Genomic DNA, 6,490 nt, shown 5'->3' with positions numbered 1-6,490 from the left:
TCTCCAAATGAAAACTCCGAGAAACATAATGGCTGAATTTCAGAGCTCCCTGCTCAAGGAGAAAATATTGCAAGCAGCAAAAAAGCAATTCAGATATTGTAGAGCCACAGTCAGGATCACACAATATTTATCGGATTCTGCACTGAAGGATCAGAGAGCTTATAATATGATATTTTGATGGGCAAAGGACCTAGGATTACAACCAAGATTAACCTGCCCAACAAAACTGAATATAATCCTTCATGGGGAGAAATGTTATATAATGAAATAGAGGGCTTTCAAAAATTCCTGATGAAAAGACCAGAGCTGAATAATTTGGAATTCAAACATAATACTCTAGAGAAGAATAAAAAAGTAAACATGAGAGTAATCTTAAAGTTAAAGTTAAGTTAAATTGTTTCATATATGGGAAAATGATACATGGAACTTCTAGGAACTGTATCTTTATTAGGGCAGTGAGAAGGCTCCAACATAGAGGGCACTAGTGTGAGTTGATTATATTGGTTTGAGCTCAAAAACTCAAAGAGATAGAAAGAGGGATGCCCTGGGAGAAGAAAGAAGAAAGAGGTAGAATGGGGAAAATTTTCTCACATAAAAGAAGTGTACAAGGAAAAGCTTTTACAGTGGAAGGGTAATGATGTGTGTGTGTGTGTGTGTGTGTGTGTGGAGGAGTTTGCAATAATGCTTGAAACTCATTCTCATCAGAATTGGTTCAAAGAGTGAAGAATATATGTATAAATTCATTTGGTATAGAAATCTAGTGTAGAAATCCCCAACAGGGAAGGAGGGGAGGGATAAGAGAAATGGAGAATAATGAAAAGGAGGGTGGATTAAGGGAGTTATTGGTCAGAAACAAAATTGATTCTTGCTGAGGGACAGGATAAAAAGAGAGAGAGAAGAATAAACAGAAGAAAATAAGTTGGTAAGAAATACATGATTAATAATCATAACCATGAATGTGAATGGGATGAGCTCACCCATAAATTGGAAGAAGATAGAAGAATGGATTAGAAACCAGTATATAACAATATGATGTTTACAAGAGACACCCTTGAAGCAGAAAGACACACAAAGTTAAAATAAAGGGCTGGAGGAGAATGCATTGTGCTTCAGCTGAGGCAGGGGAAAAAGAACATGGGTAGTAATCACAATTTCAGACAAAGCAAAAATATGCCTAATTAAAAGAGATAATCAGGGAAGCTACATTTTGCTGAAACATTCCATAGGCAATGAAATAGTGTCTAAAAAGTGTATAGCAAGTTTCTCTGATAAAGTCTCAAATACATTAAGGAACTGATCAAATTTTTAAAAATAATAACCCTTCCCTAATTGATAAATGGTCAAAGGATATGAAAAGACAGTTTTCAGAAGAATAAATCAGAGCTATTTATAATCATGAAAAATATTCTAAATCACTATTGATTAGAGAAATGCAAATTGAAACAACTTTAAAACACTTCCTCACACTTAATAGAAATGGCAAATGCTAGAGGGGATGATGAAAAATAGGTACACTAATAAGTTATTGGTATAGTTGTGATCTGGTCCAAATATTCTGGAGAAAAATTTGTAACTGTGTCCAAAGAGCTATAAAACTGCAAATACCCTTTGACCCAGCAATATTACTACTAGGTCTATACCCCAAAGAAATCAAAGAAAAAAAGGTGGGGGTGGGGAGACATATGTACAAAGATATTTATAGCAGCTCTTTTTATGATAGCAAAGAATCAGAAAATGATAGGATGGTCATCAATTGGTGAATGCTAGAACAAGCTATGGCATATACATGTGAAGTAATACTATTGTGTATATGAAATGACAAGGAGGTAGTTTCAGAAAAACAACAATGACAACAACATGGTGAGACATATGAACTAGTGCAAAATGAACTGAGAAGAAATGAGAGATCATTGGACACTTTAATGGCAATATTGTAATGATAATCAACTATGAAAGACTTGGCTATTCTTATCAATACACTGATCCAAGTCAACTTCGAAGAATTCATGACAAAAAACTGCTGTCCACCTCCAGAGAGAAAACTATTGAATTCTGAGTGCAAATTGAAGCATAATTCTCTCTCTCTCTCTCTCTCTCTCTCTCTCTCTCTCTCTCTCTCTGTCTCTCTGTCTCTCTCTGTCTCTCTCTGTCTCTCTCTGTCTCTCTGTCTCTCTCTGTCTCTCTGTCTCTCTGTCTCTTTCTCTCTCTCTCTCTCTCTCTCTCTCTCTCTCTCTCTCTCTCTCTCTCTCTCCCTTCTTTTCTTTCTTTCTTTTGCTTTTTTTGTGATATGACTGATATGGAAGTACATTTTGCATGATTTTACTTGTATAATTAATTGATATCATTTTGCTTGCTAATTCACTGGGTGAAAGTGGGGAGGAAGAAATAATTTGGACCTCAAAATTTAAGAAGAAAAGAATATTAAAAACAAATAGCTAATAAATTAAAACAATGAATGACTTAAAATTTTAAAAATAAAAGCGTTCATCCTACAATTGAACTGAAAAATACATCCATGGATTTGATATGCAATTTCAAGAGTCCATGCTATAAGGGGCATCTAGGTGGCATAGTCGATAGAGTTCTGGCCCTGAAGTCATGAGGACCTGAGTTCAAATCCAGCCTCAAACCACACTCTTGACACTTACTAGCTGTGTGATCCTTGGCAAGCCACTTAACCCCAATTGCCTAAAAATGAAAAATAAAAAAGAGTCCATGCTATAACAATTAAAAATGGATACAAAGCAGGGGCAGCTAGGTGGTGCAGTAGCTAGAGCACTGGCCCCAGGGTCAGGAGGACCTGAGTTCAAATCCAGCCTCAGACATATAACACTCTAGGCAAGTCACTTAACCCTAATTACCTCACCAAAAAATAAGTAAATAAATACACATAACTAGGGATACAACACAGCTTCTTGTCAAGCTATTAGCATGTGAAATTAGAGATCTAGAGCTAAAAGAGATTTCAGAGGCCATTTAGTCCACTCTATTCAGTTTACAGGTGGAGAAACAAAGGCCAAAGGAGGCTGGCAGCTTGCCCAAGGTCACATAACTAGTAAGTAGTAGAGTCAGGGTTTGAACCAAGACCTACTATGTGGCCAGAGCTTTTTTATATGACGCTGCTGCCATCCCAATTTTCCAGAGTACTAGTGAGAAGGGAATGGGAGAGCCAATAGTAGTATGGTACCATAGTAGCAAGGATGCATGTTGAGAGGGAATGTGGACTTTTTTATTTGTTACTCAAATATCTATGTTATATAATTTGAAACTTCACACGTATGTTATTCCCTTTGATTTGATCATCACTTGTTCAATGCTTTTATACCACACAAAGCTTATTGAAACAGAAACATTTACAATATAATTAAATATTTCTCAAAAGCTCAAAAAGGACACAAAATAAGAAAATGGCTGAGTGTTGGATAACCATTGAAAATAACCTTCTCCCCAGAGTTTCTAGGACACTTAAAAGAACTATTTGACCTTTATAGTCAACCTATCACCACAAAAACATATGGACAGGTTTCCAAATATAATAGTCTATCAAATGTACACATGGGAATGACCCATTTGCCATGTATTTTGTTGTTTTTTTAAGTTTTTATTATTTTGAAAGTTGTTTTTCTGTTTTGTTTGTCAAGCTTTATTTTTTCTACAATGTCATAATTTATGAAGTATGAAACCATGGGTTGCATATAACTGAAGTTGGTGAAGATGTAGAGGTAGGGATGAGTGCCACTAAGCAAAGACTCTGGCCTCAGTGTAGCTCAAGTCAGCTCCTTTGACAATGGCAGCACAATTTCATTTTGTGGACTATAACTCTTGCAGCAAACCAGCCATCCTTGTTGTTATTATTATATCTATGTTTATTAATTATTAAGTTCATAATAAAAAAATTCAAATTTTATGAATTGCTATGCAAATACAAATGAAGGAAAGATAATTCCTGAATGAAGTATCAGTGAAGGCTTTAGGGAGTATCTGCGCCTAAAGGAATGAGTCAAAAATTATCAAAAGGTGGAGATGAGTGAACATAATGCTCTCAGACATTAGAGAAGCAAAGTCCCAAAGGAAAGAACATGTTGGTCCTAGAGAAGGGCTCAACACCCGGGTAGCATTAGCAGTGTAGAAGATATTGGAGCTTTCCTGGTTGAGCTGGTGTTTGGTAGGGCACCAGCATGGGAGTCGACATCCTCTATAACAAGGACGGGAAAGTTCGGCACAAGGAGCCCAAGAGCCAGGACATCTACCTGCGGCTGCTGGTGAACCTCTACCGGTTCCTGGCCTGTAGAACCAGCTCGACTTTCACCAAGGTTGTCCTGAAAAGGCTGTTCATGAGCCGGACGAACCGGTCCCCTCTGCCCCTGTCCCGAATGATCAGGAAAATGAAGCTGTCCGGCAGGGAGAACAACATGGCTGTGGTTGTTGGGAACGGGACAGATGATGTGAGGATCCAGGATGTCCCCAAGCTGAAGGTGTGTGCCCTCCGTGTTATTAGCAATGCCCGGAATCGCCTCCTCAAGGCTGGTGGGACAATCCTTACCTATGACCAGCCGGGCCACGAGCTCGCCCAAGGGCCGGGGCACTGTCTTGCTGTCTGGTCCCCGGAAGGGCTGTGAGGTATACAGGTATTCTGGGAAGGCACCGGGCACTCCCCACAGCCACACCAAACCATATGTCCAATCCAAAGACCGAAAGTTCGAGCGTGCGTGGGGCCGCTGTGCCAGCCGAGGCTACAAAAGCTAACTTCCGTTTTTGGACAACAAAAACAACAACAAAAGAAGAAGAAGAATATTGGGGCAAAACAGAGAAGGAGGCACCAGGTTTGTGGCTTGTTCGCTGCTCCTAATCCAGGATCAATTGTTGGGTCTTGCACACCAGAGTCATGATGAAGTGGTGGAGAAAGCTGGTCGGGAGAAAGGAAATTACCTGTGGTAAATTACTCACCTCTCTGGCCCTCAGTTTTCTCATCTTTAAAGTGGAATGCTTTGATTAAATTATACATAAAATCTCTTTCAGATTTCAATTAAAAACATTAGCTGTACCTTTTTTTTAAGTTTGATATTGAAAATACTTAGCTTTTGTCTCGAGAGGAATATAGTGTGTTTCAGTGAGAGTTGAATCAGGCAGAGGCCCTGAACTCTGTCCCTTGTTTCTACCACTGACTTGCTGTGTAACCTGTGTTAAGTTTCATATAACTTCAGTGCCCAGGGATGTGCTGGAGCCAACCTGAAGCAGCTTGCTAATTGTTATTGTTCAATTTTTTCTGCTGTGTCCAACTCTTCATGACCACATTTGGAGTTTTCTTGGCAAAGATGCTGGAGCAGTTTGCCATGTCCTTAACCAGCTCATTTTACAGATGACAAAACTGAGGGGAACAGGGTTTGCCCAGGGTCACAGCTAATAAATGTCTGAGGCCAGTCCTGGCACTCTATCCACTGAACCACCTAGTTGCCAAGCTTGCTAAGCTGATTATTAAAGTTCCAATGTGAGTATATGGAAGTCAGAAATCAGAAAATGTTCCAAAAATCAAGACTAATATGTGCTAAAGGTAGGATTTGAACCTGGGTCTTCAGATTCCAAAGCTAGCCTTCTCCCCTATGCAATATTGTCTCTTATTTATAAATAGCTATTTCAATTTTTAAAAATTAGATTTTTATTTCATAATTGAGGTGAAAATGTTAATTTTTTTCTCAGTTAATTATACTTATATGGATATTGGTTTTTGACTATAAGGCCATCACCTAGGGAATACCATCTACCTTATAGCAATGATGTATCTACAAGGAAATACTCTCCTGACTTTTTAAAAGCTCTGAGCTGAAAAACGAAGGCAAGCACAACAATCATAGAATCATAGAACATGGGAACTGGAAGAATCCTTGAAAGACATTTAAAATCAGGTGGGGCTGTTGGAATGGGGAAGAAAAATTATGGATAAAAAGGGAGAAAGGAAATATCCATGCTCCTTTTGGTTCAAAAATTTTAAAGAATTCTAAGGATATGAAATGATGAAGCATTAACTGATTTAATTACTTTTTTCTAAGTCCATTACTTCTAACCTACTTTCACTTCCCTCCTATCACAGTCTTGACCCTTTCTTTAGCAGTTTCAACAATGCACGTTCATTGTTTAATACATTCTCTAATTTGCTGAATCAAATTGAATCATTTGCCACCTTGCTATTATGTTCTCAGTAGGATGATTATCTGCCCTGGGTCACCCACCAATCCAATATTCAATTCACGTGCCAGGCATTTTTGTAGATACTAGTAATACAAAGATAAAACTGAAGCAGTCTCTGGCCTCAAAAAACTTACACTGCATTGGAGGGGAGGAGCCAGACAAAACACAGGTACACATATAAGTAAATGTAAAATACATGCAAAAAATATTGCGTATATTTTAAGGTAGTTTACAAGGTAATTAAAGGCTGAAAATGAGGAACAGTATTGTATAGAATGTGATGCTTGAGTTGAGCTTTGAAAGC

At 38.2% G+C, this 6,490-nt stretch overlaps 1 pseudogene; it reads left to right on the top strand.

The window, feature by feature from the left end:
- Positions 1 to 4,178: 4,178 nt before the first annotated feature.
- LOC110199798 (large ribosomal subunit protein eL18 pseudogene) lies at positions 4,179 to 4,746 on the top strand (annotated as a pseudogene).
- The last annotated feature ends 1,744 nt before the right edge of the window (positions 4,747 to 6,490 follow it).

The sequence above is a fragment of the Phascolarctos cinereus genome, unplaced genomic scaffold (genome assembly GCF_003287225.1).
Source record: "Phascolarctos cinereus isolate Bilbo 61053 unplaced genomic scaffold, phaCin_HiC Scaffold_9;HRSCAF=440, whole genome shotgun sequence".
NCBI classification, from domain to species: domain Eukaryota; kingdom Metazoa; phylum Chordata; class Mammalia; order Diprotodontia; family Phascolarctidae; genus Phascolarctos; species Phascolarctos cinereus.
This window is presented reverse-complemented; position numbering and strand designations above follow the sequence as displayed.